At 39.4% G+C, this 8,892-nt stretch overlaps 1 long non-coding RNA gene across 1 annotated transcript; it reads right to left on the bottom strand.

The window, feature by feature from the left end:
* Positions 1–7,592: 7,592 nt before the first annotated feature.
* On the bottom strand, positions 7,593–7,967 carry LOC145790019 (uncharacterized). Its single transcript, XR_014328578.1, has 3 exons — positions 7,936–7,967; positions 7,717–7,785; positions 7,593–7,640 (listed from the first exon to the last, which is right to left on the bottom strand). It is a non-coding gene; the product is annotated as an uncharacterized LOC145790019 (long non-coding RNA).
* Positions 7,968–8,892: the final 925 nt, after the last annotated feature.

The raw sequence follows: 8,892 nt of genomic DNA, 5'->3' as shown, positions 1-8,892 counted from the left end.
AAAGTACACCAAAAGAAGGTGAATCAAACACCTTATGAAATCTGGCATGGAAGAGTACCATCTTACAAATACTTAAAAGTGTGAGGGTGTTTGGCTAAAGTGGCTATTCCTAGTCCTAAAATGACTAAGATAGGTCCTAAAACTATTAATTGGATTTTCATTGGTTATGCCAAGAATAATAGTGCATATCAGTTTTTCACTACAAGAAAGGCAATATAAAACACAGAACTCTCTGCGACGGCGCATTTCCCGTCGCAAAAAATGATCTTTTGCGATGGCAGTTTAAACCATTGCAAATAAATAACTTTTGCGACGGTAGTTATCCCGTCGCTAATAAACATACACGAAAAGGTGTGATAAAGACGGAAGTATTCGCGACGCCTTTGTGTACAGTCGCAAAAAGAATTTTTTTGAGACGGGAGAAATTTGCTGTTGCAAGTAGTGGACAATTTGCGACGGCAAATGTCCGTTGCAAAAAAACATTAGTAAAATGGCGTCGTTTTACCTATTTTTATTTATCATTTGTGACGGTTTAAATATATCGTCGCAAAAAGTAATAAATTTTTTTTGTCCCACTTCTCCTATTGTTTGGCGCTTGATCATTTTGATCCAAAATCCCTAAATCTTTGAAACAAGATCTTTTTCCCCCAAAATCTCCAAACAAGCTTGAGTGTTCACCGATGATTTCTCTCTCGACGAGCGACGACGGTGAGCAGGCTCAATCGCTCTCGACGACGGCTAGCGGTGGTGCAGCGACGGCGTATTACGGCTAGCGGTGGTGCAGCATCTCTATCTTTCTCTCGTGCGAGCTCAGTCAATCTCAAGCACTCATCTCTCACTCACTTAGCGAGTGACGCTTGTATGCTCTCTCTCTCTCTCTCTATATATATATATATATATATATGTATTATATATGTCTCCTTAGAAGATGCACTCGGATTGTTGAAAGTTGAACATGTAAATCAGAAAGAGTGGAAGAGAGAGGAATGTGTGAGAGGGGATAGGGACCATCTGTGATGAAATTCGTGAGGGATCTCCTATTATGTTCAATTTATTGATAGTAGCTAACTGAATATGTGTGCATGGTACATAAATACTTTCTTTACGCAAAGAAATGACTTGATTTTATATATGTATGTATATCAAGATACGCACCATATGACCTTATTAAGTCTATTCCCAATGTTGAGAATAAAAGCTTCCTCTACTTTACTAAAGACATATGAAAGCATAAATGAAATGCTCACAACTTTGGATATGTTATAGATAGAATTAACCAAGATTTATTATGATATGATTTGCATTAATTTCTGTTGGTTTCCAACAGTTGATAATTAAAAGAATTGAGTTACCTGAAAAGGCATCCAAAACTGTCTTGTAAGGTGTACCCTTCATTTGCATTTGACTTCTCATTGCATCCAAAGGAAAGCATATAACTGTGGAAAGAGTAGCTAACAGCAAAGCTGTTACCATAGATGTTTCAGTCCTCTTTCGATACTTCTCTGGCAAAGACTTCTTCATCCTAATATATAGATCCAAATTTAAGATATACAAATATATATTTGTATATCATTTAATAAACAATAGAGAAAAATATATTGCTAAAAGAGTAAGCTCACAAGTCAAAAATGCAAAAGTTCACAGCAATATAAGGTGCTATTGCAATAAGAGAAGGTCCAAGGCCAGTATTGTAACGCCCTCAAAAATAAACCCATCATAACATACATTCACGATAAATAGAAGAGATTTCATATTACAATCATCAGAGTATTCTTACAAAAGGTGTTACATGTTGACAACAAAAGTAAATGCCCTATAGGCTTACAACTTTCCAAGTCAACACTTGGTTACAAAAATGAGAGTACTAACTCTACACAAAATGAGCCCTTGGCTTAATATACATGTAATACAACAAAAAAAAAAGGTTTGACAACCTCAAGCCTCCCAAGCTACGTCCTTGGAGGTGGCATAATACCTGTACCTGAAAATGATGTCCCATATAGGGTGAGCCAGCGCCCAGTAGAGATATGCTAAACATAATATAAGCAATAACTAAAACATTAACACTTGATAAACATTCAACTCATATAAACCAACATATAGTACAATCCAGTTCCATAATCCTTCACTTAACAAAAACTCAACTGATAAACATGGCTCAGAACCTGGCCAAACAACTTAAGTGAGACTACATCTCATGCCAACAATACTTCAAACTGCCATTTTTCAGAAATTGTGTCCGCGGGATTCGACACCTATGTGTATTTATGTTTTTATGGCCATTTTACGAAAATTTCATCCGCGGGACTCGGCACTCGTGTATAGATATTTTTAGATTTTCCATTTTATGGACATTTCATCCGCGGGATTTGGCACCCATGTATAATTATATTCGAATTGCCATTTTACGGAAATTGCGTCCGCGGAAATCGGCACCCATGTGTAATTATTTTCGAATGGCCATTTTATGGAAATTTCATCCGCGGGATTCGGCATCCATGTATTAAATACTCATCATATACAATGACCAATCAATACACAAATTCGTTGTATTATTCCAACTGTCATACTCAATGACATGCTCAAATTGATTAGTTTTAATTCACCTAATCATCATGCAGTGTCTACAACAATCAAGACTATCCTCTACCGATAGCCCAAAGCAGTTATCTCTGAACAGATAATAAATGCACCAACAGATAAATTATCAACAATTTCAAAGGTGAGTGATTAATGAATCTAACTCCACCATTCTACCTCATAGTGAGCCAATTTCATTATTTCCAACTCAATTTCATATTTCCATAATAAATGTCATTAATTACCCTAATGACCCAAATATACCCAAACATGGCATTTTCACCATTTTCTCAACATTGACCCAAAGGTCCAATTATTAACAACAACATCAATAACCTCCTTCTTAGACCCAAAACACATGTGTTTGAATCAAAAGAACAAAACCCCTCTTTCTAATATAACACATTACAAACCCTAAATTTCCAAATCAAACCATTTATACAAAAAGCTCAACATCTATGTTAAAGCTCATAAAAATGAGTAGTTATCCCTATGTAGCACGCGCTCGTGGGCCTCGCTACAGTTCGGACTCGATTTGTGTCACGGTTCTTAATCTGAACCAAAGAGTCCAAATCCGGCAAATCGTTTTGAGAAACAGATTTTTGAAAAGAAGTGCCAAACATGGACTGCTTTGCCAGATACAGAGTCGCCACTTAAATATTTTATTTTGGAGGAATTTAGGAAACCCTGACTCGGTGCCAAAGGCCACGTGTCCGTCATCACCAAAGTTGCCTCGGCTCGGGAACTTGGGTACGATTGGGGAAGGTCAGCTATGAGCACCCCCTCTCGCCCGATCCGAAGATCGGCCTCTACTAACCGTGATATCCGTTTTTGAAAACGTTATGTGTTCTTATCCCGATTATTAGCCTAGAATTACTATGTTATGCGCACAGCAAACAAGTATAGACTAGATTGCCTAATTTGGGAACAAGCATTGCATATTGATTTGTTTTGAAGAAATGTTTTGGAATTTGTTACTCGCAAGTAGGCTAAAATACGGATTTCAATGAGCCATTCCAACTCAGGCAATCCAACCTTCATCCACAGGCATTCAAGCAGTTTATATCACATAAGCAGCTACCCTCATGGTAATCATGCTGTTATGGCAACACTTACACGCATGTGGTATGCTAAAGCATAAATACTTACATCGTACTCCGTGCCAAAACAATAAACTGGTTAGCAATCAATGCATAATCCAAGTCCATATTTAAATGTCTAATGCAACGCATACGGAATGTCACTAGAGTAGGCTCGGCTATTCTATGAATGACATGTGAAAATGCACAAGTAGCATGTATTCAAGTTAGATTTGAAATACTAATGCAGTTAGCATGATGCGCCGAGCCCGGTGCATGCAATACTGATGAATGATGCACGCATGCATAACATAAGGTATGCTAAATTAAACATGACCTATTACTAACCATCAAAGCAGGTAAGTAAAAGGGAGAAAGAAGTGGGGGTTGGAAGACATGCACACACTCACCCACACTTATTACAAATTCGCCCTCGCTCGGAGGGACCAAAAGAATAATACAACGACCGAAAGAATAATACGAATTAACTAACTAGCAAGCTAATTAATTATTACAAATCACCTAATTAATTAACAAATTAACTAAGCATAAGAAAAGCAATAAAAGGGGCCTCGGGAAGAGGGTTCGATGCGCGCGTGCTCGGGTCTTGCTTGGAAGTGCACTGCCATGCATAAGCTGCCTTTGTTTTCCCTGCACTGCCTCTTGGAAGACTGCCAAAGTCTCAGAATTACTTCCCTGGACATTGGGAGACACCACCGGCTGAGTAGAATCATCACCGGCTGTGGTGTGTAATCATCGGCTGTTGATGAAGCTATCGGCCTAGGAAGGATTGCCGGTCGGCACTTAACACTGCCGATCGGCAGAAAGTTCCTGCAGAATCTGCAATTGACAGCAGCAGAGGGCAAGGCATAGCATGGCAATGCAATTCAAGCAATGTGTGCACCAATCCTATCCCTTATCATGTGTATAACTCAAAGGGATATGGTTCTTGGTTCTCAGACCATCAATCGCGCATTTCAATGCGTGATGGCCCAAAGAATCAAGTGTGCATTTTTGATATGGAATGCAATGTACATGAACAAACCAATGGGACTCAACCTCTATCACAAGCATTTCAAGAGGCCAAGCATGCATGCAAATGGAATGCAATCCTAGGCATGTGAGCTAAGGATGCGATATGGCAATGTAATGCATTCATGCAATTATGTAAGCAAATATGCGAGGCAAACATGCAAACAAGCAAAGGGTGGACTTAAGCATGGTTTAGGCAGCCCTCACTAAGCCCAAAAACAGTGGCCAAAATGCCCAAAATGAAGAACTAAACACACATACACACATGCACATGTTAAATGGCCAACACTCAAGCACAAAAGGGCAACTCTCAAGCACACTTGAAAGAGGCATAACATGGACTAATGGCATGCAAACTAAGCATTGAAAATCATGCAAGAACATGGTGCCAAACCAAGCAAACAAGATAGGCTAAACATGCAACAAATGGCCCAAGCATTCAAGGCAAGCTAATGGAGTATTGGACTACACTTGATATGACCATACATGGCAAGACTTAAATGACCAAAAACAGAGTTTTAGCACATAAAACAAAGCCCAAAAGACCATTTAGATGGCATCTAGATGGCTTGAATTCAAAAGCATGCACAATGACCAAAACATGGAGCATACAACACAAGCTTTCAAAGCATTAAAGAGGTGTCCAAGGCAAGCATACAAGCATGTCAAAGGGACTGAAATGATGCTACAAATGGTGCCAAACCACTGAAATAAAGCAAGTAATGCATGCTACACATTCACACACTTAAGGCCAACAAACCAAAAATTCAAAGGGGGTATGTAATGCATGTCATGGCCGACCAAAATGACTAAGGACAGACCTCAAACATGGCAAAATAAGCACAAAAGCTTCACAAAGCTAGGCCTAAAACATGCTAGAACCATGGTTTACAACCTAAGGCATGTTAAGGCCTAAACATGGCATTACAAGGTAGGTATGCTAAGCATGCATGGTGTACCAAAACCAACTAAAAACAGAGGCATATTATGACATAATAAGCACAAAAATCAGCTAAGGCATGGTCAATAAGAGCCTAAGCTAGGTGCTCCCTCAAGAGGCCAAAAATGATCCTTTTCAAGGACAACAAGGAGAGGGGGTGGCCCTCTCCTTCTTGGGACTTCAAGGCACCATCCTTACCACTGAAATCCCTCAAGATTTTAGTGGTGAGGAGACCCAAACACCAAAGTCCCGGAGCTCACTCAAAATAGCACAAAAAGGAGCCCCTCAAGGCTTAAGAGGGGTCAAACTCCTCCAAACCACAAAACACTCTAAACAAACTATTTAGAGGGGCCAAAAAAAGAACTTTTTTGTACTATACACTAAGCTCAAAAATAGTTCTAAGATAGGCAAAAATAGTATGCAAGAATGGGGTAAAAAGGGGTAAGATTGTTACCCTTGTTGACCTTCTTCACAAGTGAAGCTCCAGCAGCTTCTTGAGCTCCAAACTAGCTCCAAAACTTTGAAAACAATCCCTTAGAACCTCAATAGCCAAGGGAAGGTGTAATGGTAGGTGTTTGTGTGCAATACTATGAACAAATACACCTAGAACACCCAAGAGAGAGAGAGAGATATAGAGATAGAATATATATAAGCTCTAACCCTAGAACCAGAGCTTCTAACAATGTTTTTCTCTCTAAAATGTCTAACCCCAAAGCCAAGAGAGGAGGGCTCCTCTTATAGAGCTTTTTGTCTTGTAAAGCTTACAAGACAAGCTTCTAAAGAGAGAGATCATGGAGGGGAGACAAATGCATGACAGTTGTGTCAAAATATTTGCAAAAGCAGATGCACAGTAGTCGGCCGGCCAAAGATGCAATTGACCAAAAAAAGATAGTCGACCGGCCATCTATAGTGCCGGCCGGCCAAATATTTGGCCGGTGGCCACAAAACACAGCCGATGGCCTCAAGCCACAGCCGGTGATGGATGGGGATGGTCTACAAGCCCTACCCTGCCTCTCAAAGGCAAAACACAAGTGTTTAGTGTTAAACCAAGCACAAAACAGTCGAGTCGAGAGGTCCTGCGACGAGGCGCGCTGCCAAGGCTTCCGGGGACTCAAGACGAACACAGACATGGATAATCACCGAGTGTTCCGATGGTGACGTCCAAGTCTTGAGGACGGTCAAAATGGGGTGTCTACACCCTACCTCAAAGTTTGAAGCCCAAAGGGAAAGATGAAGAAACCCAAAGATGCTCCAAATCAACACCTTTTCGGATCCAAAGATAGCCCAAGCCAAACTCTACCTTTTATACAAAGGAACTAAGGTAGAAACACTCTAGAGAGAGATGGATTCTTAGAGAGAGAGAGGATGTAAAGAGAGAGGCTACTGAAATTAGGGTTTTGAAAAGTTAGAGAGAGAGAGAGAGAAAGTTGAAAAAGTGATTTAAAATGGCTCAGCTGCAATCTGATATACGTATGACCCGCTCGAGCAGAGAATAGGACGGTCGAGTGTAAAACACAAAAATTAGACCCGCTCGAGCGCAAGTACCCGCTCGAGCGTCAAGACACAACTGTAAAACACACCTACTCGAGCGCAAAGGGAAACCCGCTCGAGTGTAGATTACACTCGTCCAGTACTTTTACAGACATTGTACACCCACTCGAGCGCGAGGAAATCCGCTCGAGTGTGAAAAACACACCTGCAGAAGTTTTGCAGAGGCACAAAATGCTGAAAGTGTGTAAACTCTGCTCGAGCGCAAAGGGACCCGCTCAAGCGGACCACCAAAAATCTGGGCAACAAGGAATGGGACTAAAGCTCAACCAACCTGTTCGAAACACGCCCAACACAACCCAAGACTCAAATACAAAGAGTAAAAGATGTAAATGAGAATAAGACAACAACATAACCACGAAACCAAGTCCGGAATACAATAATCAAAGGAAAGGAAAACCGGGATCGCTATAAGTATAAAATGACCCAACTCCCTCCTCTCTTAGCATGTTCAAGGCAACCTGAAAACAATCCAATAATACCCATGATATATAGAGAAACTCCTTCAGAAATACAATTCAAATTGGTCAGTCTTACCTCAGACATTGTTTTATACCCAGGCTCAACAGCTAATCTTAACCTCAAGACATCAAGAGGGTATGTTACCTATAAAGAAACAAATAGCAAGGATTATAGGCTTTAATATTTGTTAATAGACATACATATAGGGTACTGATATAGAAAATACAAGATCCAATACAAATAATCACCCATAAAGTTGAGTTCAGAACTGATCTCATTTGCTATATTACTCACAAAAGTTGAAGTCATGCCAGCAAAAGCACCAGTAGTGAGTCTTTCGATAACAGAGAGCTCACCATCCTTCCCCCTAAGAAGTTTCTAGAAATTCGTAGGTAAAATACTAATCAAATGTTTGAAACACTAAAGACCATAGATACATATAAGATGGAGTGTTAGGAATTTTTATTAAATAGTTTTGCTATTACCTTGTAGGTTTCATATGCAAACAGCTGGACTACACTATAAGGTGTGACACATATCACCTAGAATTGAAAAGGTTTAGAAACTGAAACTCAAAAAAAACCTACGGGAATAGATTAGTATAAGAAAAAACCTTATCTATGGGAAAGTAAATGTGATTGACTAATTTCTTTTCCCCTCTTTTGGGGCTCATGATTTCTGTAATTCTTTAGCATCTCCTTGATGCTCTTTCTTTAATAAATTTTATTTATCAAAAAAAAAAAAAAGAAGGAGAAGGGTGCAAGGGACCTGAGGAAGGTTGCCTTTCCAGTACCCTTTAAGCCCTTCTTGCTTTCCTATCATTGTGAAGGCCTGTAATTCGTGTCCATCACTAAATTAAATAAGTTACTGGATAAGATTACTACACGAAATAAGATACTTGTAAAGACAATATGAAGAAATATGATCTTCATATTCCGTCTCAAATCAATTCATTTTAGATCCTTAAAATTTAATGGATAGCTAAATTCATTGCTATGGAATGGAAGTGTACTACTTGTTTTGGGAGATGATGGTGTAATTATTTTTGTCTACATTTTTTTTCCCTGGCTCTTAAAGCCTATCATATTCTGTGCACCTCTTGATGTTCTAGACATGTTGAATTAGTGATGGAATACTTGGTGTTTGAAAGCAATTTTATGTCCCATGTGTTGTTGTATAAGTATTTCATTTTTTATGTTCTCCCATCAAAACGGTAAATAACTAACTAGGATAAGACCACCTACCTATTTG

This window comes from Camellia sinensis, chromosome 1, assembly GCF_055761805.1.
Source record: "Camellia sinensis isolate YWXY chromosome 1, ASM5576180v1, whole genome shotgun sequence".
NCBI classification, from domain to species: Eukaryota; Viridiplantae; Streptophyta; class Magnoliopsida; order Ericales; family Theaceae; genus Camellia; species Camellia sinensis.
This window is presented reverse-complemented; position numbering and strand designations above follow the sequence as displayed.